We start from the raw sequence: 27,542 nt of genomic DNA on the forward strand, positions 1-27,542 counted from the left end.
AACAAGTAGAGATAACATCCCCGCACCTCAGCGATAGCTCCAGTGTGTTCATACCGGGTTACAGACTCTCTTCATGTCTGCAGAAGGGTTGCCCTGGATCTCAGCCATTCCGTTTGCCAATTCGTGACAAAGATCCTTTCATAACGGATCCCAGCTCATCATCCAGAGAGGTCTGATGTCGAAGGAGGCTTATTACAGCCATGCTTTCAAATTAACATTGGTTTGCCTTCCTCCTGCAGCGTGTCCTGGAAAGGTAACAGTCTCTTCACATGCTTGACTTGCAGTATATGAAAACTGCAGATATTAAAACCCCTCTTTAGCAGGAAAGTGAAAGGTTTCCTTCTCTAGAGATGGAGCTAACAAAAACATGCTATGTACATACATTTTACCTATGCCTTAAGCCTGTTTTAAAACATCTACACACAATCTTGGTGACAGCGGACATGCTGCTGAGATACTTAACTACCTGACTGTAGAAACCCCACATCCACAGCATGTCTCTAGAGAATAAAAAAGTAAAAAAAAAAAATAAATGTGTGTGTACAAAGTTAAAGATCCTTCTCTTTTAGCTGCACTTGGTACATCCCAGACTGCAGCAATCCCTCAAGGAGAAATATAGAAGTCACTCACCCAAGCATAACTTAAAAGCTGAATGTGCTTGAGCTGGGAGGAAGCAATGTCAATCCAGCTCTAAATACTGAAAGTCGTAACACATGGAGTTACAAACCTGATAATAAGATTTATTATGCTGAAACCGATAATTTAAAGAAGAGGAAAAGCAGTGCCTTTATCTAAGGAGAAAAAAATGACTTGATCATATACAGGCTCACAACAGCAGTATCAATATTATATAAAGCTTCAGAAGAAACACTGGGTACAGGACAAAGAAAGCTATGGCAAAACGTGACCTAAGGGACAAACTTCAGTCCTGGATATAACAACAGCAGCCATTTGTGCCAAATCTATCCAAAGACCAGGGAAACCCTTGTTATGTTGCCACACAAAATGACTAGTTAAACTGGAGACAATGGGGATAAGACAAGTGCAGTAAGGAGGATAATAAATAGGCTAAAATGGAGATGAGAGCAAGTTGTACTGTCAGAACAGCTGAACTGAAGGGAGGTTACTGGAGGAATTCTCAATATCAGCCGTGGGATGTCTGCATTTAACACTGCCTCGACCAGTGTTGCTGCAAAATGTAGCAGCATTTCTAACCAAACGTGCTGCAGCACAGTTAAAAGACATTACCAGTACCAGGAAGAAGGGAACAACATCCTACGAAGTTCTCTAGTTTTCCAGTGCTGCTGGGATGGCAGAGCCACCCTGCGTGGACACAGACAGAAAGTGGCTCCTCAGGAGTCATTGCTGTTGTAGAGGGCACTGGTGATTCCTCAAGTCTTCTGTGATCATTCCTGTTTGAGTGAGATTCATTCAAACTGGGAAACAAATGGAAAACAGGTGAAAATGCAGCTCGGGGAACAGGAGAAACAACTAGGCAAGGGTCAGCTACAGCGGTCTAGCTTGGTGAGGTGGCTCAAAGACTTGAAAGAGTCACCTCAGGGAACAACCTCGAGACAGCAGAAGGATGGTGTGAATGAAAGGTCAGTGCTGGCACCCGTGGCAAGGAATAAAGGGGGAATAAGGATTTCTATGGATCATGGTAGCAGGGTTCACAAAGAGCACCCCGAGAATAGCACCAGAAGTCTCAAGCTACAGCCTGATCGAGTCAGGAGCAGAGTTATAAAATAAGGTGCCTGCTCTCATTTCTGGGCAGTTCAGCCAGCAAAAGGGCAAGACATAATCTCAAAAACCTGATAAAAACAGCGCTAGGTGCAGGTTACTCAGCAGGAAGAGGAGAGTGTTGAAAGGAGGAACACGATCCAGCAAGCACTTAGAGATGAGTATCTGTGCTCTGCTGATAAAGTTATGGCTCAAACTCTATTGCCCATTTCTGAAACGCTTTGAGTGAGCACACTCTTCAGAGCAACAATCAGATTCCAGAGGCACTGCATGTTAGATAGGATTTTCATGCCCTGGAAAGAAACCAGCGTTGAATTAGAACTGCCCCAGAGATCAGCAAACGCATGAATTACCAGGCACTGTCATCTTCAGATTTAAAACAAGGTTCTGATTTGGAAAATCCAGGTCAAATTCAGGATTTCCGAGGAAGTCCCACACCACGTGTGCTGGCAGTTACTGCGTATGCCAGATACAGAGTCTGAGCTGCAGGGGCAGATCCTGAGGTCTGTACGCGGTGCTCTATCTGTCTTATATCACTGGTAAAACTGGCTTTTGATTAAGTATTATGCTAGGGATCCTCGCTACACACACACACACACACACACACGCATGCGTTTAGGCAGGCAGTCTCATAAACTTTAACTACACACAGAAAGCCCCACATTACCTCTTGGATGGGATCCAACACGTGAAGGGCACGCTGGCGGACGATCAGTACCCGCCAGGTACAAAGCTTTCTCTTTTCTCCCTGGGTTGAGTGCTGTCGTGATCTGCCCTATTGTCTTTGCAATAAAACTCATCAAATTCCACCAGGATAAAGTAACGAGCTGTAGCCCTTCTACCAACCTCCATCTGCTGTTTAAACCAGGCCAAGAAAACAACCAACAATGTCAACTCTTCATTCTGTTCCTCAGATCATCAGCTCTCTGAAAATAACAAAATCTGAAAGGCATATGGACCTTCTCATAAAAACAACAAACACACAAACAAACCCTCAGATGAGTTTCCCAAGTCAGCAGGATTTGTCTGCTAATTATTACCGTGCAGAGGGTCCAACAAGCCCAGAGCCAGGAATTCCCCAAGAAGAGGGCAGAGTTCTTCACCCGAAGAGGGACAGTTTGAGCAGGCTGAACTCCTTCATCTCTGGGGGAGGGGGAAATGCAGGGGATGGGGATTTAGCTCCCCAAATCAGCACAGCCACCGAGACCTGGAAGGCCAGCAGGGGACTTGTGGTGAGCAGAGAGAGCTGCTTTTACCCTTACCTTCCTGCCAGTGCCCCTCAGAGGTAGAAGGACGGGCTCTGCAGTGGCAGGGAACCCCACTCTGATTTGGGACTTCTCCTCGAGGAGAAGTTTTGACCTGATGGAAAGAAATACAGATGGATGAATTATATCAGGTCTGGAATTCTAGGGGAAAAAAAAAAAGAGGGGGGGGGAGCCTGTAGGTACTGAATATTTGGGCCCTGAAGTGCTCTCTCCCTCACCAGCCCTCTCTGACAACTTGGAAAGGTGTCCATGGGGCATGGGAGAAAGGAGACAGGGACAACGCAAGCTACAGCATCATACACAAACATCTTCCCCACAGACCTGCTGGGACCTGGTCTCTCCTCTTGGCAGAAGGGAATGATGAGAACCAACACGGCAATCACCTTCAGCCAGCGGACCCCCACGTCTCAGCTCAGAGCTGCTGCCAGCCCTCTCTTCCAGGGAGAGGACAGAGCTCACCTCCCCATCCAGAAAAAAAAAAGAAAAAAAAAAAGAAAAAAAAAAGTAGCATCTGTGGGAGAAAGACATATGTCTGGCCTCCACCGTGAACCCTGCGCCTGGCAGGAGAAAGCGATGCCGATTCCAGCCCCAGCTTTTCATTCCTGTTGTAACAGTCATAAACGCCTGCTGAAACCTAAGAAGAACAAGACTGTAATCCTAATAAAACAACATTCTGGAACCCTGAAAACTAGATGGAGGCTTCTCAGGCCAACTTTAAAATTATATTCCCCTCTCCAAAAGCTGCGCTTTTCTGTGCGCCGGCTGGATGGATGCTGTTGGGCTGACCCCAGGAAGCACTGTGATGTGATATTGCAGCAGGGGAGGCACAGAAGGCAGTCTCAGCAGCACAGCAGCCATCCTGTCCCCAAAATATAGAGAACCTACTGTGCCCGGACTCTCAAGGTCCCCTCCTAAAAGCAAGGCAGGATCTTTGTCTCCAAACCCAGCTTTCTTTTCCAGGTGCCCCTGAAGCCTGAGCAGCAGAGCAGGCACAAGCTGTGCTTGTCTGGATGCAAAAGCTGGTGGAAAGGCACAAGTTTTCCATGCTGAAATCTTTCCCTTCTTATTTAGACAGTTGCACTGATCATAAGCCCTGGGGCTTTCCTCTGTGCACCGGCCACCCCTGCAGTGAAGAGGAGCAGGGAGGAAGGCTTCAGCTTTCCCTCCTCTCCATCATGCAGAGGGGAGCTCCCCAAGGAGACGACTGATGTCTGTGCTCACTTAGCTGGTACCTGCCTCCAGCAAGGTATCAAAGCAGCTAGCGCTTCTCTGTGGTCCCAAAAACACAGAGGGGACTGACCAGCAGCGAGCCTGAGGGTGGCAGATCCTCTGCGGCTGTAAATTCGCATCCTTCCCCTGGCATCGGCGGAGCTGGAGCAGCACCAGCGAGGGAGCTGCTCTCTGGAACGCCTGCGTGGCGAGCTGTGCCAGCCCTTTCAGAAGGAAAAGCCCTCTGTTGCCAGCTCCTGTGATTTTCCTGTGAATCTTCCCCGATGTTATATGAAACCCAAGCTCCCGTGGTGCTCTCTCCAGCACTTTCGCTTTAAGAAAAAAAATCTGTGGTCCCTACGGTCTTCAAGAAAAAACTTCAGGAGATGGCCTGAACACATGCGAAAGGCTAAAAGTAGCAGGCACAGAATAAACCCATCTCATGATTTTTTAAAAGACTCTTGGCATTCTGGAGGCCCGGCTTGTGATCTGGGGACTGGCTGCAGAGAGCCCAACAACGAATTGGGAAAGTGCATCGTCGTCTGATGACAAAGCCTTGGGTTTTGGTGGTGGAAAGCACTTGACAGCCCTCTGATCAGCTCTCCAGCAACACATAGCAATGACACGAGTCATCCCCTGCAGGGAATAGTACATTCCAACTGCAAATGACCACGGGGTGCTAGTAATTTATCCGGTAAACAGCTTTTTTCTATCCTCACGTGCTCTTCCAAGCATCAATTAATTAATGCTGCTAAGTCCCCAGTCAAGCAGGAAACTATTTGCAGGCGGTGGCTGGGGAAGCTCTGCAGGTGCAGCGATGCTGCGTGGCCCATGCCCAGCCTGGAGAGGTTATCGGGGTCAGGGCTGGCTCCTCTGGAGCTCTTCAGCTGCTCTTCAGCAGCAATTCCCCGATTAACCCCCTTCGTACTGAGCTGCTGCAGCAAGCAGCCATATTTTCAGCAGAGCACAGCACCTCTGTGTGCACTGAGCTCTGAAAATCTCACCCAACCATCCCCTGTGGGAAACGAGGGGCTGAATATCTGCTCCCAGCCCCAACGTACTCTGAAGGGCTCATCCTGGTGCCGACACCGAGGGCCTCTTTGGCCTCGGGTGAATCATTTAACACCCACATAAACATACCCAGCCACGCAGCTCCTCCCCACGCCACAAGCCCTTACCTACTCATTACATTAAGCTCGCTCTCGATTTCCTCGCTCGGCCCTGGCTGTGGGTGCTGAATTCTTAGAAATCTGGCCCGGAGCTATTTTGGATTGGCCCCGCAGAGCGCAGCAGGAAAGGCAAACCTCAGCTCGTGCGTGCAGCGTGCAGGGCACAAAAGGGGGCAGATCCCGACGGATTCACAAGAGCCTCAACTGTGGAAGAAAAGGGAAAAGTTATGTGGGCATTAGGGCACTGCTTCTGGTTTATTTTGAGTCTTTGCTGAGTGGAGTCTTTAATCTCCGCTGAGTAGAGCTTTTGTGAAGAGGGTCTTAAAGACTGGGAGAGAAATCGACAGACAGAGGCAACATCACAGACCAAAATCATAGCATGCGTTACCACTGGTCATAAAAGAGTGAGCATTGCTAAGCGTGATACCCAGATGGAGGAGATTCGGCCAGCAGTGCCTCTCACACACCACATTTTTCCCTCTTAGCCAGTACAGGCATCTCATCTCCCCCGTGCTTCTTTCTCAGGATCATTTCTGCACTGGAAAACAAGCCGTGGAAGTCACATTCCACGTATTGAGTCAAATCAGCTAAGTAGGATATTGCACGGTGTTTCAGTCCAGAGAGAGGGAAGAGAGAGAGCTCTTTACACTGAAATAACTAAAAGCTTCTAGCGTGACACAAAGGCAAACTTCACTAACCTTTAATTTTCCCCACTTCTTTACTGCGCACAGATCCAATGAAATCAAATGAGATAATCCCAGCCTGGTGCAGCCTGGAAGCAGAGGTGAAAACCTCCCAGAGCTCACACAATCAGAGCGGAGCTCGGACATTGTCGACTTCCCCCTCAACTATTTCCAAATAAAACACTTTTGTTGCTTGCTTGCTCCTGCCAAATGAGCTAACAATAAAAGAAGGAACTTGCAAAGCTCCTATCCACAGGAAAAAAAAATAGAAAGGGAAAAAGAAGTTGAGGATCTTAGGAAAAAACAAAAGGAAAAAAATATTAAAAAGAAAAAGAAAACAAGAAACTAGAGGCCAGATCCTCTGGCTGGAGTAAAGCAGCGTAGGCCCAGCTCTGTTGCTTTACCCCAGGCAAATTGTGGCGTGGTGCTATTCTGCATTTCTCAGGGGTAGGGGGTGGTCTCCACTGGAAGATTGCGACACTGCAGGATACTTTTCCATATTAAAAAGGCGCTTTGGAGCGTTTTGTCTATTGCCAGGTTTTGGGTTTATTGAGGACTCATTTGGCAGAGCCATCCTGGAAGAACAATACAGATGTTTTATGGAGAAATAAACTGGGACTTGGGCTGGATTCTTTCAGCGCTGAATTCCACCTAATTTTGAGGGAGGAATGGCTCTTTTAATGAAGGGTGCAATCAAAACCTGTAGGAAAAGCCAATATGCCCTGGGCAAAGAGAGCAAGAGATATACTGCCCCTCTCTGCTTCAGCAGCCCAGTAAATTCTGGTCTCTTTAGCAGAGAGAAAGCCTCCCTTCTCACACCCCTCTTCACACAGGGAACCGGAGTCACCTCTTCCCTCCACAGCCTCAGCTGAGCCTCATAGAGGGAGTGCTGGCCTCTCAGCAATGAAAGGTCTTTGCGAATTACCTCTGCCACATCTTTACGTGGAGCTGATCCATTCACCTGTGTAGAACACAGGGCTTTGTGAGCTCTCCCTCAGCAGGGATCCACAGTCCTCGTCTTAATTGGCAGCATTTTTCGCTCAGCAGCTCCTGGAGCACCCAGGGATGATGCAGGACCTTCACTCATGAGAAGCTGCAAGGGAAGGGCTGAAAAAGTTGAATCTCCACTGACAGACAGCTATGGCTGGGCAGGCTGGACTCCCTTCCTCGCTAGGAAGGCAATGCCAGAAGACTGAAATCTCTGGGATTGTTGTTTACTGTCAGCTATTTCTTTTCATCAATTGTGCCTAATAAAAACATCCAGCTTGATTCACTGCCTAATCCACTTTTTTTTAGTCCTCACTCCACGTAGATGGAAAGGAACACAACGTGAGTACCTGTTCAATTGTGGCAATTGCCATCTACAGAAAAAAAGCGTTTGCCCACCTTGTGCTTCAGGTCAGCTCAAGTGAGAGGAAAGCTGCAGGCTACAAAGCCTTCTCTGGCTTTTCTTTGGCTTCCTCGTTCCTTCACATCACACAATTTTTGCTCTTTGCATCACTCATCTCTTCAGATCTTTGTGGGGAGCTCAACGCTTCGGCTAGCAAAGGAAAGGAAGAGAGACGTGAGTGTTATCCTGACATGCTTTCCCCAGGGTTATTAGAAGTGGCCAGATGTGCTGGGCCATGCTATGGAAATGGCCACAGCGGAGGACTCCAACAGTGAAATATGGGAACAGAATTCACACAAGCTCCTAAACACGGTGCTGGGGGAAACTGCAAGGTACCAGAAAATAACCTACAGATTAGGCAGCTCCAAGTATTTGATAGCTTGCAAGTCGGGGAATTGCCTGATGGAAAGACAGAGCTTTCAGGAATTGCTTTGGGCCAGCATCTAGCGAGGTGGCTTAGCCTGGCTCAGCTCCAGGAAGCCCTGAAGCACATGCGTAACTTTAACCCTGCAAGAGCCACTGAAATCAGGGCAACAATCAGCACCCGCAAGCTGCACGGACAGCCGGGTGCCTGCTGATTCAGGGAAGCCTGGCTGGCACTTTCCCAGCTGAGCCAGAGCAGTGAAACCAGCTCACCTTCCCTGCTGGAGGCTTGTTCCCTGCTGGGATGCCTCAGTGCATCAGGCTGCATGGAAGGACAGCAATCTCCTTTCCCGAAACCATTTCTAACTTCTTCTCATTTGTTTCACTCTCTTTTGAAGTTTCTCTTCCTTTTTTTGGTTGGTTGGTTTGGTTTGGTTTTTCTTTTTTTGGACAGCACGCGGGTTTTTGGAAATCCTTTGGAAATTGAGTTTAGAGGGTAGATATTCGGTTTATTTCTCAGCTCTGGAGTAGAAAATGCAACATTTAAGGCAAGGGTAGAAGGTTCCTTTGAGCTCCATGGAAAACTTGTTCAGAGGACGAGGGACACAGCAAAAACAAGGCATTGCTTTTGCCTAGCAGCTGAAAAATGACAATACTCAGAACTCATATTTATCTGTTACTGCTACTTCAGACCTAAATACTTATTTTTAGTCACCAGTGACAAGCTAACAAGTGCACTCCCCGCTCACTACTGGGTTAATAGATCCCATTCCCTGTTTATCTGACAAATGCAGTGATGGCCAGTTGTGCGCTATGCAATACGCAATTTTTGGCCAGGCCTTCCTTTGGTGTCTCTGTTTGCATTTGCATTAACCTGAGGGTATTAACCGGGTCACGTAGACACCCAGGAACATAAACCAACCCGAACACCCGAAAAACACACACCACACACAGAATGAACACACAAAACCACAGGATTGGGTGCAGTATCCATTGACACAACCAGATTAATCACATACACACCAAGGGAGTCAAAATACAAACTGTCTGATTCCCACCCACCTCTTTCCGCACAAAGCTGGGTAAGGAGTAAAGCACCCTGAGACATCACCAGTTTACTGCCCCTACCAGGTAACAGGAGCTTTAGTCCCTTGAAAATAAGGTCCTGTCCAGGTAGGGCAATTCCTAGCCCTAAAAAGACTTCTGGTATGACCCCTGGTGTAAATCCCACTGAAAGCCAAGTCCTTCGAGGCTCAGCACTCCCCAGGAAACAGCCCCCAAAGTCTGCATCCTCCAAGCCCAGGTGCTATCATCCTTCCCACAAACACACCAAGTTCCTTCTTATAATAAGGTGCTATTTGTCCCCAGCTCCTCCTGGAAGGCTGTTTTCCAGCCTCTCTACTCCACATGGTCCCAAACCTTCCTCTAGGGATGGGGCTGGGGGCAGCCTGGTCTATGGGGAGGTGTCCCTGACGAGGCAGGGGGTTGGAATGAGATGATCTTTAAGGACCCTTCCAACCCAAACCATCCTGCGATTCTCTGATTCTCTCAAAGACCTCTCCATTCTCTCAAAGAGCTCTCCATTCCCCCAACATCTTCACCGTCTTTTTCTGCATGAGCCAAACTCACACTTCAGGAACAAGGAGACCAGAGTCATCCACAGGATGCCACGTGAGGCTTTGCCAGTTCCTGGAAAATGCCGTACCTACCTTCTACAGGAAGAAATACCTCCCAGGATACATTTGAAGTTGCACATACCTTTTCAAAGGCCCCATCCTGCGATGGAGCAAGCCACACGTGTTTCTTCTCCTTTGTCATTTACAGCTGACAAGTCTCCAGTTTATAGTGGAAATTCTTATTACTCCCTAAACTCATGACTTTGCATTTTGCACTACTGGATTTCATCTCATTTCTATTACTCCAGTCTTCAAGGTCATCCAGTTCTTTCCGTATGGCACGCCTCCCAAGTTTGTGTCATCAGCAGGCTTCAGCAACACGCTCTGTTTTGTGCCAAGGCCATTCATGAAAATATTAAATAAGATCCGTCCCCAAGATGAATCCTTGAAGCACTACGCTCATATACCCAGCCAGATAGCTTTCCTTCTTATGCTACTTACTGTTGTCATGCAGTCAGTTGGACTCACACAAATTATTCAGGTTGTTACCTCACTCATTCTGCCCATGACTTCTTCTGATGTCCAGTTTCCTCAGGAATGGCAGATCCACCGGCCTCAATGGAAACTCCACGATGTAGGCACCCTCTCGCCAGCTGGTCTGGGGCTGTGGAGCTCATTTCCAGCAGGAGCAGAATGATCGTGAACCTCAGTGCTACTGGAATGAAAAGAAAATAAAAAACAAATGCAGTCTAGCCCTTAAATACAAAAACCATTTGGACTATCCCAGACCAGCACTCCCAAGTAAAGCACCTCACAGTGAGACAGTCCTGATATGACACAAAGACACGATGAGGACAGTTTCACTACAGTGGGTGGTAGGGGGATGGACCAGCTGATCTTGAAGGTCTTCTCCAACCTTAATTTTTCTATGTTTCTACAGTCTGGTAGGCAAGATCCTACACCTGCCCTGTTGTGTCGTGCCAGGCTTTGAGGAACCATTATGCCACTGTGCATTAAAATTAACACTGTTAAATGAACCTCGTTAAAGCACGAAGCAAATACCTCTAATGAAAGAGGTGTTAGCTGAGTTACTGTAATTTTACCTAATGCAGTAACCCCGTTACGAAGGAGGCATATGGTTTGATGCTTGTGCACATCGCTGCCTTTACGTGCTAGCATTTTATTATTGATCAAATCCACTGGGGGATTTGATCAATAATAAAAAGTTGCACGTGGTTTTGTCTCGTTTTAAGCAGGGAGGAAAAGAAAATGGGATCAATCCAAAGGGAATAAAGGTGATGTTGCTTTCCATTGATGACGCTGAGAAATAAGCAGCTTGCCATTCAGAATTCAGAGATATTTCTGTAATAAACACGTTTCCTGATGTATGCATGTGATTGTAATGAGCACGGTACAGAAATGACACTGTAATTTAGGAATAAGACAAACGCAAGTGATGTAGTTCAAAGCTCCACGGCTCTCCCTGGATTTTTGTTTGGTTTTCTGTTTTGTTTTTAACTGACTCTCCATGCCCACAAAAGCAAGGATAGCCTCAAGGGTTACCCCAGCTGAAAAGCATCTGAAGTGATCCCCGCTGACCTTTCTTTCTGATAGCACCCCGCCTGCCTTTTAACGGAGGCCTGAACCGAGTCAGAGGTGAAACAGATAAATGACTGAAGATCCAAATGTTTTCTCAACGGGCAAGTTCCCACATGCTCAATTTTCTTTTCCTCCATCAAGGACAAGAGGGGAAAAATTGCAAGTGATTAGCTAATGAACATCTGTTTCGCTTTATTTGTGCTTCCTTGCAGCCAGGAGTTGCATTTACTAATTTTTATTTCCTATTAAAAACAAAAAAAGGAGCTTTTTTTCTTTTTTTTTTTTTTTTTTCCAAAGCCCGTCGAGGAGCAGGGCTCACAAGTGTGGCCATTCTTTCCAGCGCTGTGATTACCTGGCCCGCATGCCACGTCCTGTGTGGTTACCTTCTGTCCTGAACTTTTCATGTGGTTTGACATGTCTTTAATTTAGACAATCAGACCACGTCTAACCTGAAACAAAAACACTCTTTGGAGATCCTGAGCCCTTTTTGAATTCTACAGATGTCAACCCAGCGGGATGCGATGTCAAACCGTTAATTATATGCGTAAACAGGGCCGGTGGTAATTACACACTAAACACAAATATTGGCTGATGTAAATATAGACTGATTGTGCCTCCGCACTACTAACTATTAAAAATAGCTGATCTAAGGCCAAGCTCTGCACCAACTTCAGATTTGGGCAACGCCATTGATTCACATTGACCTGTGTGTGCCCAATTCAGCTCTTGAGTTTATCTCCCTGCTTCTTTAATTTCAAGGCTTTTCACAGATCTGAACACTTGATCTTGCACAAGAATAACCAGAAGTGGTGTTTATGAACAAGCATCTCACCTGGAAATGATGATTTGGTGATCTGTTTGCCATCCAGCTCATAGAAATCAAGTTTTCCAAAAGGGCTTGACCACTCACCTGAACTCCCCCAGTCCTTCCAGCGTATTGCAAGCAGGTTCCCAAAATCTATCGCTGCTTTGGAGAATTACAGCCTTGCTTTGTGTGCTCACTTCAGTTTCAGAGGCAACTTTGGCTCCTTCATTGTTCACTGTTGCCCAGCCTTGAACCAGGGTGAAGGAAATAAATTCCTAGCCGTAAACCTTTTAAAAACATGTTCCAGTTTCTTCCTCCTGCTCCCACAGATTTCCCTTCCATTTCCTTTGCCATTGAGTTGCACGCCCCAGCCTGTCTTCACAGCAGTCACAAAGACACCCAATTCTTGATGACTTTTACTCAACAGAACTAACTCCAAAAATATTGCAAGGACCATTTACGGCACATCTTGGAGCAAGATCCATAGCCAAGCTGCAGCAGTGTAAATCTGGAGGGACACTCGTTTGACACTTGTAACTGATATCATACTCTGCCCCATTTTATCACCCCCATCTTTCTTTATCGTCAAACTATCCGACCAACTTGTTCTCTAGAGAAGGATCATAAACCCACAGGTAATTGCAGGATGGCCACACAGACAGTAAAAAGAAAAAGCCTGCAGACGGGTAGTTCAAAGAGAGATTTCTCAAAAAAACACTAAACCACTGAAAGGAGCCAAGCTGTGTCTCATTTGCAGATGTACTGGGAATCTATAAGTTTATTTAAAATCAGCCATAGCTGCAATACGCAACGCCTATCAAAATCAGACATTTACCCACAACTGTGGCTTTTGAAAGACGTGATTTACATCAGAACTGAAGAAGAAATAACAGGGCTTTTAGGCAGACTAATAAATGTATGGCCCAGATACATTTCCAGTAGCATATTTATTGTCCAAGGCCTCCAGTCAGCAGCACACTTAATTTTAAGCACATGCTTAAGTGCTTTACTGAACAAAGCTGAAATGGGGACCTACCGGGCAGCTCAAGAAAGGTACTTTCACATTAATTATCCTTCACGAGCAGTGATAGCAACCGAGCTTTTTACCATTGTAAAAATTTGTATTTTTGTAAATTTGTGCATTGTATGCACAGGCCAAGCTTAGATGCAGCTTTGTCTCTTGGAGCTGGAATCTAGCAAGGAAGGCAGCAAGCTTGGAGTGTGAGATGAGCCTTCCTTGCCTCTTAGGCAGCTCCATATGGCCCCTGGATGATCCAGCACAGAGCCCTGGAAAGGTTTCATCCAGTGCTGCGGGGGCCTTCTTTCAGAAGGTGCGCAGCTTTCAGAGCAGATGGTGGTACTGACTTACAGAAAGGTAAAGGAGGCAGGATTAAACAAAACTACAACAGCACTGTTACGCCAAATGACTTCACGTGCCTTGACACACAGCTGACAAGATGAGAGGCTCACCAAGTCTGAATGTTGCTTAGCATCCAATCCACCCCGGCTATTTAGGTAGGGAGTCAAGGGAAAGATCGAGGGTGACCACATGCGTTACAGATGTGTAAAATCCTCCTTGCTGTCCTTAGTGGAAACACGAACACCTTCCTGAGTGAATGCACTGGGTTAATGTTCTGCTCCAAGGATCGTATTTGGAAAAGACACTGCCAGGAACTCTGCAATCTTTAAAAGAGAAAGGAAAAGTAATGGTATCAAGTGAAACCCTTGTCAGTCAGAGGACTGCGGGGCTTATTCTGAGGTAAGAGACAATTTCAGAGAAGTGAGATGTTGCCAGGAGATAATGATTTCCTGCCAGATTGAGCAACACTGAGTAGTCACAGCTCCTCAAATAGCACGTGAGGCAGGTAGGAGGATTCATTTCCTGAGGACAAGACTTTGCACAATAGCGGGCAACTACTGGCGCGAGCAGTCCCACAGACTTGTCATTACTCTGACCTCGCTGGGGTCACTTGCACAAGAAATTGCTTGATTTTATATGTCTGGAGATCCCCAGAACGACTCTCAGAGGCTGCAGACTGCCTCTCTTCACTGAAGTGCACACACACGTAGAAGAACAAGCAGCTACATTAGCTCTGGGCCTCAGGAAGCCTGGGTCTCTTTAGGATGATGCTCTGTGGATGACTGAGTGCTTGACCAAGTCCTGCCTGCAGCGTGAACTTGCCCTGTATAAGACACCAGAGAAGCATCCTGGTCTCCCAGAGAGGAGTTCCAGCTGAAAGAAAGTCATCACCCACTCTGCATCATATTAAACACTAGAGAATCCACACAAAATTACTGCTTTAATTGAAGGGTGGATTCTCTGGTACCTACTCACATCACACCATGATCTCACGTTTTCACCTTTTCTTGCTCTTCTCCATCTTCTGATGGCTTATAAGGGTTGAGTTCAGATTTCTCTGTGCTAGGAGGAGTAATTAGGTCTCTATCCAATGTTTGGCCATTGATTGGTTTTGAGACTCTCTCAGATTTTGGTGAAATTGGCCTATGGACAGAGATTGATAGGGCAAAAAGCAGAGCCAAGGACCCCACAAACCTGAACAGTCATCCTGAGCATGACTGCATAAAACTTTGTTTTCCCTTAGGAAATCAGGCTAAAAACATGGACCAAAATGAAGAATTTGTTATTGTATTGCACTCCCACATTTAGCACAAGACTCTGTGACAAATCTGGCGTGTGGCAGTGCTGGAAGGACTTGGCTGAGACAAATCTCATGCCACAGTCCATGCACACATACCAAGAAAACAGTTTTATTCTCACAATTTTTTAGTCTAAGGAAACTGGACTGGCAGAAAGTTGAAGAAATACAGGATTGCTGCCCCCACTTTCAGAATAGGTAAGGGTTCAGATCCACAAAGATGTTTAGATGTTTTGTTCCCATTTATCTCAGTAGGAGCCCAGCTGCACTGTACATTTGCAGATTTGGGCTCAAGTCACTTGTCCAGTGTTGCTCTGCAAATCCGAGGGAACCCAGCACTTTGCATGTGCCGCTTCAGAGCCTTCATTGCAAGAGCAAGTCTTTTTTTCTGAGCCAGTCATGTTCGGCACACCAGAACTGCAGAAACCCTACAAACACCTTAGTGCTAGTGTGGACTGCTGCAGAGTAAACCTGAGCCTTCTGACAATTTTCTCCGTTGACTTTTAGAGACCCCACAGGGGCAATGTGCAGGCCCTAGAAGAGCGACCAGTTATAAAACACCGTTCTTTATGCTCCAGAGCCCGACTACAGCTGCTCCTGGCCTGCCCTGGTTTTAAAAGCCGCACAGGACATGCCGGCTGCTCAATGTGTCGCGTGGGGCCCAAACACTTCTGCCTGACCTGGCTTTCAAGCCTTCCTCCCACAGGTGAGGGGCAATCACAGGAAATAAATTCCCCAGGCCCAGTCATGTGTGCAGCTATGGGATGGCGGAGTCAGACCTTCCCAGTCCAACTGGGAGCCTCCGAGCAAGAGACTCGCCTGCTGTCCTGTCCTTTTTCTTTTTTGGGTTTCTTAAGTCCCCTATAAATGCCATGAGGCAAGGAGAAAGATGGCAATTTTAGTGCCTCGGGTGCCCTGAGCCTGTCTGATTTTCAGGTCCCCTTCCTGCGTGTCCCACTTGCCTCTGAGGCACGGGGAGAAGGGGCTGAGACTCACCAGGATCTGCAGCACCAAGGAGATGGGTGCTGTCCTCAGGGTGTAACGAAACCCCAGGGGCCTCAACAGAGGTCTGGGGACTGATTCGAGGTGAATTAAATCAAAATCTTCCTGCTGGTTCTGGTGGCTTTTGGATCAGAGGCCTACGGGCCTACTCCGCCACTCAGCTCGCAGCAGGGCCGAGGAGAGATCCCAGAACTCCCAGCCCCCAGTAATGCCTGCAAAACTTAAAGATTTGCAGAGTTTACTTGCAAAGCCTTTTAGAAGCAGAGACGAGTAAACAAGAGTGAAAAGTTAAACAAAGGAAATACATTTATGCTTGTACTGTTTTCAAGTTTATGCAAACAATCCATTTCTAAAGCTGTCACTGACACTCCTGGCACGTTCTCATTCCCCAGCTCAGAGTCATGTTGGAAACTGAAATCACAAGCATTTCTGAGATGCTTTGGGCAAAATACCTCCCTCAGCTCCACCAGCCGAAAATCAGTGAGTCCACTACAGCCGTGGAGCCGTGGCAACGTCCTTGTGCACTGACTGACTCTGGAAGGAGAGAGAGAAGAGCGTGAATTTCTCTGCCCACAGTGGCCATGGAGGAAGTTGGTTTAGGGTTAGTCAAATGAATTATGAAGATCAGTTGAAGCAGTAACAGCAGGAAACCATCAGGCAGAGCAGGAATTAGAAAATACTACTTTCTAGCTGGTCAGGCAGTAAGTGGATCTGCCACCAGCGTAACCTTTTAGACGTGAGTTGAGCAGGGGAAGGAGACGAGGACAGCCTGCTCTGCACTGGCAGAGCCCTCCGAGCTCCACGTAGGAAGGAAAAGGCACACCACTGGACCAACGTGCTACCATGAGAGTCACTGCAGAGTGTTAATTTCTCTAATAACTCAGAGGCATTTTCCTGCTCACATGAATTCACCTCTGGATGCTGGATTCTGCAAACGGCACAGCAGACAGGGCAGGGGGTGCGGAGTGCTGGGGGTCCTGTTTGGAAAGATAGGGGTGTCCCCACAGAAATCCAGAGGGGTGAGGAGCAGCCAGGGCTGGACTCCTTCCAGCCTCCCCAGGCAGCCTTACAGGGGAAAGAGGGAGCAGTCCCTCTGTCAGCGTTCACAGCAAAAAATAAAGGGTCACTTTCTGCCCAGGCTGCCAGGGGTAGAGGCCGCTGAGGTCAGCAAAGCCACAATTTCCCAAACTACGTCTCCAAACGTGGTATGGGTTTAACTCAAAGTGAAAGCATGCGCATTTATGACGGGCAAACAGCACAAGTGGCACTTCAGCTAGAAGACAGCACAGTTGCCATTCAGACATCTCCTCACCCTTCTTCCTCTCCTCCATTCAGCTGCACGAGCCAGCGTGTTTAACAGCTGATCCATCTGGAGGAGAGCCTACAAAGTTAATTTCTAGCTTTGAGATGGTTACTGGTAATTGTAGGTAATTTCAAATATAATTGCAATCGAGTTGAAAAAGCTCTGTTTGCAATGTTTATGCTCATCACTCTAATTTAAGACCTCGAATGCTGGATACGCTGCTCTTCAATACACACCCATTTTTCATCTTCCTGATTTCACCACCAGTGATTATAAAAACAGCCCCAGCAAACCACAGTCTGCAATGCAAGACCAATGTTTGAAAAGTTGCATATAAAGTTTCAAGCCAAGCTGCTTGAAGGTTAACGACGGAGCATGTTAATGATTATCAAATAGACGGGGGAAGCCGCAAAGCGCTTCGAACACCGAAACGCAAGAGCCCCTCCGAATGACTGGTGGCTAACCTTGTTTAGCATAATGCTGCTCTTCAAAGAAGTGGAACTGTTGCATGTCGCAAATATGTCCACATGTCGTTTTAATACAGGAATAATTACCCATGGCATGTTTGTTAGTGGAAAAAAGCAAAGGTCTCCTGTTACTTACACATAATAAAACCTGCATTGTTTACCACGAAGGAGTTATATGAGACTGGTAATAAATAAGTGTTGTAACAAACTTTGGTGCCCAGGCCTACAGACTGAGCTTAATATCTGCAGTTTGGTAGCACCTTGAGGCCCCCGGTAAGATCTGGGCTGCTGGGCCTGCTGCAGAGTAAGAAATTGCCTCTGTTATGAAACACGTCAAAGATGGTACAGGCAGAATAACAAGATTCAAACCCCTGAGCAGGGTGACTCTAAACACGCAAGCATCTCCAAAAAGCACAGCAGAGAGGGACGCGCTGCAGGTGGTCTTGCTGCTCCCTCCACAACATCCCCTACGTTGTCAGCCACGTGGGATGAAAGCAGGCAGGGGACAGAGCAAAACCAAAGAGCTTTCAGCGCTGTGTGGATGCTACCAAAGAGGCAAATACACCGAGCTGCTCAGATCTGCAACTGCTCGCAGGCTTCAGGCTCTAATGTGACCATTTTAAAAGCTAGACTACACCCTTGAAATTAAAATCAACAGCTGCATGCTGGCTTTGTACACTTAAAATAAAAAATCTGGTTCTTCAAAAATACACTTGGTTTTCTACAGTTGACAAAAGTGCTTTGTAGTTTTAAGCTTTTTAGTGGCTAAAGTTGTATCTGCCAAATCTATGCATGGATCAGAGTATCCCTGTCTGTATCTATAGCCATAGCTAATCTCTGTGAAAACGTGACTGCTTAAAAAAAAAAGAAAAAAAGAAAAAAAAGAAAAAAAGAAAAAGAGAAAAAAAAAGAAAAAAAAAAGAAAAAAATAAAAAAATAAAAAAAAAAGAACCTCAGCTTGCTATGTTCCTGACTCAAAACACCAAGATAGCTAAAGGAACTATTTAAAGGTAGAGCTGCTCAGGAAACGATTTGTTTTTCTATGAAAAATTTAGAGGAAAATGAAAAAAAAAATGTTTTTCCTCAACATTTTCCTACTTTTTGTTTTAAAATGAAAAAGTATCTTTACTTAAACTGTTTTTGTTGGGTTTTGGCAGCCATCGAACCATTTGAGAAGTGTTGCAACAGAAAATTATCCCGCCAGCCCTACTGAGAGCATCAATTCTGCAAAGATTTGAGCACTTGCTTATTTTAATGCAACCCACAAAGGTAAGCCTCTTTGGAGAGCTAGGACTGAAATGTCCTTAAAACAAAGTATATGTAGTGTATCTGAAGCAAACTTTAAAAACCTGCTTTAGTAATGAAATGGCCTTATTTTAACTTCGCAGTAAGTTGCTTTAAATAGAGGAGGACGCAGCTGCAGAAGAGCTGGTAGAGGCTGCAGATGATTTGTAGCTCTGCACCACTTGACCCAAGGCAGATGTCGCTCCAGGCAACGTTAACTGCTCCTTCATTCACTCCCAAAAGTGCAAGCCAATTTTTCTCTTCCTTTCTGTTTCTTCACTCGAAGAAATAAGGAGGACAATCCTTGACCTTAGTCTCAGTGGAAGTCCTAGTCACTTCGTTTTGGGTGGGAAGGTTTACTAAAGCTGAGGAGCTTTAAGGAAAAACAAAAGAATAAAGCAAAGGAGAAAAAAATCAAGGGAATTATTTTCATGGCAATCTTACAAGTCAGCAAGGCTGCTCCGGACTTCTGCAGGAGACAGCCCAAATGTTAGTTAGCTTCACATGAGGTCCTGATTTCACAGGCATCAAACCCTCCCTGCTCACGTCCTTCCCCAGCTGCTTGTCTCAATGTGTTAGACCCACAACCCCAACCAACAACCCGATAAAGGTGGAAAAAGGAAAATCTGAACGATTTACGCTCAGGAGTCACGCTGGTGGCCACCAGGACCCAAGATTCATCAGCAGAAACTCCCTCACCGCTTCACTGCCACTGAGCTCCAGATCCTCCTCCGCAGCAGTCACGGGCAACCACACAGGAGGACTGAAACCTCCAGCTCCTGGGGACCAGACCCACTCTGTTCCTTCAGCCTTGCGAAGTCTGTGCAGTGCTATCTGTGACTACACCATCAAATAAGGCTTCACTGAGAGGGCAAAATAATAGAGGGGCCTCAGAAACATGATAATCAAAGGCAGCTGCACGCAAGGCATTACGCTCCAGCTCTAAGAATAACCATTAATTGTTTGCACGGGTCAAAAAAAAAGAGCTCCCATGAAAACTGAATATCAATTCGTGCCTAATGAGAGGCTGATTAAACATAATAGAGAAATGAGAGCAAGGGAGAAAATTTCAGGACCTTGATTCTGACCACCTGGCGGAACCAAAAGTGATGGTGAAACTGGCTGAGACAACGAAGCCTGGTCTTTAGGAGCTCAGCCAGTTGTGTTCGTTAGTTCCTTTGTGTTATACAACACCTTCCTGTTATATAAGGGTGGCTGGAAAAGCCTACAGTGTTACTCAAGGGAAAGGGAGCAAGGACCATGAGTCCTTCCCCAGGATTGCAGAGGATTTTGGAATGGGATAGCAAGAAGAAATAAGGAAAAGGTTTTTTTCTTGCCAATTTTGTACATACTGAGCGTCCCAGAAAAATCTCTCCGAGAACACAGAGAGCAGTGCTTTGCAAGGAGTGTCTTCAGCTCACTGATTCGTTTTCTCCCTCTGTACTGTGTTCTGTCTTGCCATCCGGGCTGAAGGCACTTCTGCATACCCTGTGAGCCAAAGAATAACCTTTATCCATCCACAGGGGTCTACGAAAGGCAGAGAAAAAACAGCTAGAGCTACCCTGCCACCTCAGGTCATGTCTTCAGCACGGCTGGCAGAGTGTTTAGCCCACGGTGATAAACCTGCAAACTTGTCAAGACAAATCTGAAGCTACCTTGCCTTTACCTCCTAGCCTGCCAAGCACTCCTGAGTACAAAAGAAAGGCAGAAAGGATCAAAATCTGAAGCACAAAGTGAACCTACTGTAAGGGGCATGCTTTTTCCCCTTCTAAGCTGCAGCAGCACACTGAAATGGAGGGCATTAAAATTGTCCTGCCCCAGATGCTGCTGCCACTTCTGCCGAAGGCTGGGACACCAGCAGATCCAGGTCTGTGCTCCTTGTTCTCTGGGAAGCAATTAGCCCTGAAAGATGGCCACATCTGATGTCCTTTATGATCACAGCATGGTCCAGATGGCAGCAGCTAAGGAATCCCAACGTGTCCTGGCTTGCTTTGGTCGGAGGCGGCCGACAACACCACAAGACCACGAGATGGGAAACGGTCTCCTCTTTATCTGTGTGTGAATGAGGATCTGGTAGCCACATGCCTGGGAGGAGGACGGCAGGGACAATGCGAAACCACGCACCGTTTGAGCGAGATGTTACTGCTCCTCGCTGGAGACGGATGAAACCAGCCAGGGAACTTGTTCCTCTCGTGAAACCTCCCCATTTCAGCTCCGCCATCTGGTCTCTGAGAGAGGCAGTGGGTAATGGATGGGTAATCCCCAAGGAGCACAAGCCAAGTTCCCAGACTTATTTTTCAAATGCTTTGCATTTCACTGTGCAAGTTGGAACACCAGAAAAAAGACCTTTCTTGGTAGCTGCTCTTCTATTCCTGGAACTTGGCAAAGAGACACTCAGTGATGCTAGAGATGCTCTAGCGTTCCAGAGGCCAATAGGCAACGCAAAATATTCGGAGAAATGCAGCAAATGCAGGGCCAAGGAAAAATATTTCTGGTGACAAAAATCAACCCTAACCTTTGTAAAATGCATGTCAACAACAGCATTGTTTATTATTACCAACTATAGTCCGGTTGTTACTTTTGAGCTAAGAACTGGTCCTGATTCATATTCCATCTATGCTGTTCTGCATCGCAAGCCTCCATCCTTCTGCCTTCTGTTCCACTTGGGAAACTTCCCTCTAGCATTTAACAACTAACTCACTGTATTTCGGGTCCTCTTTTCATCCCGAATCACGTGGAAAAAAAGAAAACCTTAACCTGAAAAACCTGTGGTCAGGCTCTGCAGTTTAAGATTTACCAGAATTATGCAGTGTATTGCATAAATAGCCTTGAATTATAGATGTGACTTCAGCTGATCCCCGCACCTATTAATCCAGATATTTGTATTTGCTCTGTACTCTGAATCACTTGACACAAGCTACTGTTTCTGATTCGGTAACTAAAGCTATATAAACAGAAGGCTGTTCCCTAAATTCATACAGTTTGATTCTTTCTCTGAAGTCGCATTAGTACCTGCATTGGCAAGTATTTCACTTCTGGGCACAGCCTTGTAAGAATTCATTCATTTAAAAGACGGAAAAAGGAGGTAATTCGTGGCTAATCAAATTCTAGACCTTTATTTGAACAAAAGCTTTCTGTCCCTAGGAGCCACACTTAAAATGACATTTAAAAAAGTCTGCATTTAGGTTTCAAAATCAAGCACAGCAAACGAAGGGAAGTGGATATCTCGCTACAACTCCCTTGTGCCTATGTCTCATGATGTGCTCCTTCATCACAGCATCATTTCAGACCATTTTTGCATTCAAACAGGGTGAACAGTGCGGAATGAACGGGCAGCTATTCAGTATTTCGCTCCCCCCCTCACTACACGCTACGTCTGTCTAGCCCTTCTTTTGCAACCCAAACCCTGCTGAAGGCAGGGTTAATCATTTCTCTCTAGGATTTCCTAAAGAGCATTTCAGTGGACACGAGCGCTTGCCCAATATTCATCAATCACTCTGCAAAACGGGAAAGTGGTACGCTTGTCGTTGTGTAGGCAAGGAGCTGAGGCACAGAAGGGAGGCCAAAAGTGCCCATCAATTTTCAGAGCCCGATTCGATATGCCCTGGCCGTGATTATCCATGGTACTTAGCGTTATGCACTGCGTTATGCATTCAACATACTGCTCTTGTCGAATAAAGTGGCTGCTGGTGGCCCTGTGTAATCTTGCCTTATCAGATTTGTAGGATCGTAAGTCAGGGAAGGCGATCAGCACACAAACAGTGGCCCCAGGACGTGTCCAGCTAAGGGATGGCCCCACCTAGGGACTGCCCCATTTTCCCAGGCAGCGTTACAACACCTTAGGGTTGGGACCACCCAGTCCCTCGTTCATCACACAGTTTCCTGCTGAAGCACAGGCAGGGAGGAGTCTCACAGACACCACACCAATGGAACAGGAATTGTTCCCATGCATTTCTCTCCGTTACAAAGCAGGGCAGTGGTCCAAGGGCATGGCAGCACGTAGAGATACAAATAATGGTCCCTGTCCTGGTGCTCATGTACAAGGGGTCACTTCGAGAGCTGCTTTGTGCTGATATTTCTTTCTCAATCTGGAGAGTTGATGCAAGGAAAGGTTTAGTTTGGTCCGTTGGATTTACAGTAAGACGTCCTCATTATCATACTTTGTCATCATCACTGCAATTTTTGTCCTCATTTTGTCATTGTCATCCTCATTGCAAATACTGTTCTAGCTGATTATTTTTTTAAAAGAAAAAACAGGGATGAAGATTTCCCCCCTTCCTCACTCCACCTGTTCCAGTGCTGCATTTCCCTCCTAGAAGGAAGTTTTCCCAATGTCCAACTCAAACTTACCATGCTGCAATTCGTGTCCACTGCCCTTTTATACCACCTGCCACCACCAGAAGAGTTTGCTCCCACCATCTTTGCAGCTGCCCCTCAGGCAGAAGTACTAAATGTGCTCTTAGCCTCCTCTTTGTGTGGTTGCAGCCCTGAAGGAAGCAGGGTGCCTTCTCCTGGCCCAGCCCTGAAGGCTCTGCTTGCCCCAGGGGCCAGCCCAAGCACCTGCACCATCACCCCCAGGCTCCCATCTCAGCTGTAAGCTGGAGTTTCGAGCTGGAGTTTCCCCTCCCTGCAGGCAGCAGAGGAAGAGAGGAAGGTTTGTCAGTCTCTCCTCGGTCTGACATGGATTGGGGACATGGCCAGAGCCACCATCAGCAGGGACCAAAGGAAAATTCACATCTTTCGGACTCCAGCACACAGGCAGAGGGATGGAGAGGCACCAAGACCATGAACAGGCAGAGGCAGCACCCTCTTAACCACTGAGGAACCCAAAAGAACCAAAAGAGTTGCTTTCTCCAGGTACCACCACAGTCTGGGAAGCATACCAAGAGGCGCTCAGGCAGGGAGGGAGTTTAGCCCAGGTACAATAGGGGAAGAGGCTGGGCTGCGGGGCAGTTAACCTCTGACAGACAGCCCGTAATATACCTGACAGAGAAAACAAACCAGGTGGTGCCACTGCTCAGAAAACACCGAGGTGCAGCGGGGGGGGACTGGGGATGGAGAAGGGGACAAGGGAAAACTTGAGCAGGGGAGAAGGAGAAGGGAGAGGGCAGGAGTCGTTAACCCCTGCTAGCAAGGATAAAGTATTTCACTCCCCATCTCACTCATTTGGCTGTCTCAGCTCCAGGAGGGCTGCATCCAGTCCCGCACATAAATCTAGAGCCAGGTTCTCTTTTAAAAAGGCCAGACACTGGCTGTGCCAGGGCAGTCCAGCTGCCTGCCCCACAGGCCACAAAAGCTGGGTTTCCTAAGCTTTCCGTCCTAGGGGCTCTCGGAGTGCTCTGCTCACTTGTAGGAGCCGGGGAGCTCTCTGGAGCACCTTTTGGTTGACTCATTTCATCGATCATCCAACCTCAGGGCTCCAGCGTGGTCTTCTCAGGCATCTGCTCACAGGGGATACGAGGCAAGACAAATCGCAGCTCTGATCCTCTCTGTAGAGCCAACCCTAAGGAACAAATCACATTTATAACCCATGTTTAAAGCAGGGTATGATGCTGAGAGAAAGAGCTTTCGACAAATGGCTCGCATCTGCTGCTGGTCTGGAGCTAATGAAGTTATCTCTGGGCTTCCAGCTCGAGGGGCTCATAACCACGGACACAGAGCCCCCCATCCTGTCCCATTTTTAAAACTTGCTCAAATCAGAGCTTTGGAAAACGTAGGAAACAGTTCTGTCCTCACACTCTAATCTGCATTTAGATGGCAAAGCGAACGATCCCAATAAAAGAACAAGGGCACCAGATCCAGCTGTTGTTACTCCATCTGCCTGTGGCTAAACAGCATTGTTTTTCTTTGTGAGAACTGAGCAACATCGGGGAAGTCGGATGGCCTTCCTCGTGCGGAGGTATTACAGGGCACCTCCAATACCTTGGCATCGTGTGGCCTTCCAGTACATCGTTTTGACACGTCACCAATCTGACTTTATGGGCATTCTTGTGTCACTGCAAAGCAAACACAAAACTCACACGTTACATGCAGCCAGGTAGACTGAAGAGAAGATCACCAGCGAGCAGAACGTTTTAAAACACACGAACCATAAAGCGTTTGTGGTGGTTTACGATGGCAACATTTCTTTTAGGGCCTGATCCAGGCCTCTTTGAAGTCAACTGGAGTCTTTCCATGGACATCAGGGGGTGTGGGATTTGTCTCGCAGCAACTTACACCAACGAGAACAATATTTTGCTCTGAAGTCACCGCTTTCTGCCATGGCTGTTTTGAAAACAGCCCATCCCCTGACAACACAGCCTCGAGGTACTGACAGTCCCCGTGTTTTTGTTAAAAACGAGACTTGGTGACGGGCTCAGCTGTTTAGGAAAGGTAATATTTTTCTTCAGCACGCCTCCTATAAAGGGAATTAGCAAAATCTTCTTCCAACTGCAAGTAAAACATAAGGGCACAGCTGCCCCGGGGGAGTACAAGGGCTCCCAATGTAAACTCCACTGATATCATCGCCATCAGAAGGTCATAAAATTGATTGATTATAAATACAGCCCTCATTTGTTTACAGCTTGCATTTTTGGGTCCCGGGTAATTAGCACATTAGCAATCTCTCAAAGTGAGCGCTTACAGGTGCCGCTCCGAGATAGCCACAGCCAAAAAAGTGCCCGAGAGGAACCCGAATTTCCTTAAACACGGGCGCGTTAGGGCGGAGGGGAGCAATGTCAGTTCTGGAAGCGTTTAGCTACTTGATCACACCTACCCAGGAGCCAAGGGCATTACAATGACCTGTTAATTTCCTTCAGCAGTAAGGCAGCACCCAAAAAATGAGAGACATGTCAGCAATGTGAGGGAGATCTCCTCTTTGCAGAGCCTGCGGCTGCGCCAATCTTTGCAGATTCTTTTCCCTCCACGCAGGCCAACAAAGGGAGATAAAGATCGCCCTATTTGTGCTAACTGGTACTTAGTTCCTTTCAGCTCCGCGCAAAATAAACTCTCTTTTGGGTCTCCAAAGGTTTCGGCCTGCAGACACAGCACTACCGAGCTGTAAGCCAGCCCAGCCACCTTCCCCTCAGCCTGTCCTGGCTCCAAGTTCACGACTACTCCGCTCGCAGGACATTAAGCTTTAAAGTCACGTTTTATTTGTACAGCTGGATGCACCAGGTTCATGCTTATTGTCTAATTAGCCAGCTAAACCACTTCTGAAAGGGTTCTAACGCTTTACCCCCAGTGAGATCTCCGTAGTGAGTGTGTGTTGAAATGCTAATGGGGACGAAGGATTCCTTTTTGGAGGAATTTGCAGGATTTTGGATACATCTCCTGGGCCAAACCTTCAGCCACTACGGCTTTGTTGGAGCTGGGCTATTCCCCGGAACAGATGTGGAAGGACTCCTGACATGTAACAGGATAATGGAGAAGCTGTTCACTAACCTCATTTTAAGGTGGTTTAAAGCCTCACAGCCAACTCCCAGATTTTTGTTACCTTCCCCAGAAGTGTGTTAGAAATGCCTCCTACAGTTAGGCTGAGATTCCCCAGCCCGTCAGCTATTAAAGTATGCAGTGTGTGCCCTGGCATTCAGACAATTTTACAGATCAATTCTTTCAAAACACTTCTGCTGGCATTACTTGCTGCAGCAGTAATTTGGAAATCTCATACCAACGTTTTTTTCATCCACGAAACATGAATGGCAAGCGAGCAATAAGGTCAGGCATTGGCAGACCCTGAGTAGCAGCCAGTGTCTGTGCATTGGAGAAGAGATCTTGCTTTACATTTTGGTGGGTATTTCTGTTAACAGTGTTCCTGAACTAAAACAATTTGGAGAACTGTGCTTTTTTACATGTATGTATTTGTATAAGCTATAGGGAAAAGCAACTCGAGAATGGCCTCTAAATATTACAACACTGGTAATAAATAATGCTAATAACCTGTAATTATGTGCCTTATTTAATTCCTCTTTCCAAGTGCCATGAATGCTAAATGATAGCAAATTGGCTCCAGAAATATTCATAGAAAGTTGCTCAGTTGCTCTTGCTCACCTACTTGGAGTTCAAGGAGGCGTAAATCCCACATAATAATTACCAAGACAGATATGAAATTAAGAATAACTAAAATTCTGCACCACCATACCGTGCTGAACACTGCAACAATGCTCTCTTGGTCTGAAGAATTCACTGTTTCGCAGTGTTCCCACTTTGGCCGCGATGCCTCCTTATACAACTGCCTCATGACCGAACCAGAGAGGAGAGGATCAAGCAACTGATTCCGTTTCAAACCTTGGAAATTGCTGGGATTTCTACACTCACGCCAGTTGCGCTGCTAAGCCAATAAACACAGCTTCAGTGGAAAATCTGATGTGTTTGATCAGATGGTGTTCCTGCAGCCGTGATGATCCAGCAACATGAGCACAGCAATTTTTCTAGCTGGAGAACCAGCTCCAATCCCTGTCGAACCAACTGATACAAAGGAGAACAAAAAAATGACAAGAGGAAGAGATTTGTTCCCAAAGCTGTCCATTCCCCCTGCTGCATCACCCGTGTTAACCCTGCCCTTCCTCACAAGTTTTGCTTCCCATTTGATCTTTGCTAGCACTAAGAGAAAGGGGAGATAAGAGATGAAAAAAACTTATCTTTGCAAAAAACAGACCGTATCTGCAATTTATCCCAGAAATCTCTTCTGGCTATCCTGAAATGTTTTGCTACCATTCCCCCTCATTTGTTTTTTTCACACTGCTGTCCTGCTGCACTTTGGAGGCTGGATGATCACTTAATGTAAATTGTCACCTCCCCGCTGAAGTCAATGAGTTGAGTTGGTTTATAGCAGTTAAGGATCTAGTTCCTGACAGCTAGACTTTGGCAAAGAAAAGGCTGAACTGTGTTTTGCAAACAAGCAATCCAGTGAACTTCATTCTTTTTCTCTGTTCACGAACCAACATTGGTTTGGTAAGAGATATTTGTTATTCAAGTACTTGTTGGACAGCCTGGATCAACAACGGCTCATT

General features: G+C 46.6%; 2 long non-coding RNA genes across 3 annotated transcripts in view; both read right to left on the reverse strand.

Annotated features, from left to right (window-relative positions):
• Positions 1-12,947, reverse strand: part of LOC137856696 (uncharacterized) — a 29,641-nt gene extending 16,694 nt beyond the window's left edge. For both annotated transcript variants that reach the window (XR_011096701.1, XR_011096700.1), the window contains exons 1-7: positions 9,578-12,947; positions 8,093-8,458; positions 7,453-7,606; positions 7,028-7,159; positions 5,393-5,587; positions 3,003-3,099; positions 55-2,883 (exon numbers count right to left, since the gene is read on the reverse strand). This is a non-coding gene — a long non-coding RNA (uncharacterized lncRNA). The remainder of the gene's footprint in view (positions 1-54; positions 2,884-3,002; positions 3,100-5,392; positions 5,588-7,027; positions 7,160-7,452; positions 7,607-8,092; positions 8,459-9,577) is intronic.
• A 10,292-nt stretch (positions 12,948-23,239) lies between these two features.
• Positions 23,240-27,542, reverse strand: part of LOC137856699 (uncharacterized) — a 110,566-nt gene continuing 106,263 nt past the window's right edge. The window contains exons 8-10 of the long non-coding RNA XR_011096708.1: positions 26,672-26,997; positions 24,475-24,548; positions 23,240-24,055 (exon numbers count right to left, since the gene is read on the reverse strand). This is a non-coding gene — a long non-coding RNA (uncharacterized lncRNA). The remainder of the gene's footprint in view (positions 24,056-24,474; positions 24,549-26,671; positions 26,998-27,542) is intronic.

The sequence above is a fragment of the Anas acuta genome, chromosome 5 (genome assembly GCF_963932015.1).
Source record: "Anas acuta chromosome 5, bAnaAcu1.1, whole genome shotgun sequence".
NCBI lineage: Eukaryota > Metazoa > Chordata > Aves > Anseriformes > Anatidae > Anas > Anas acuta.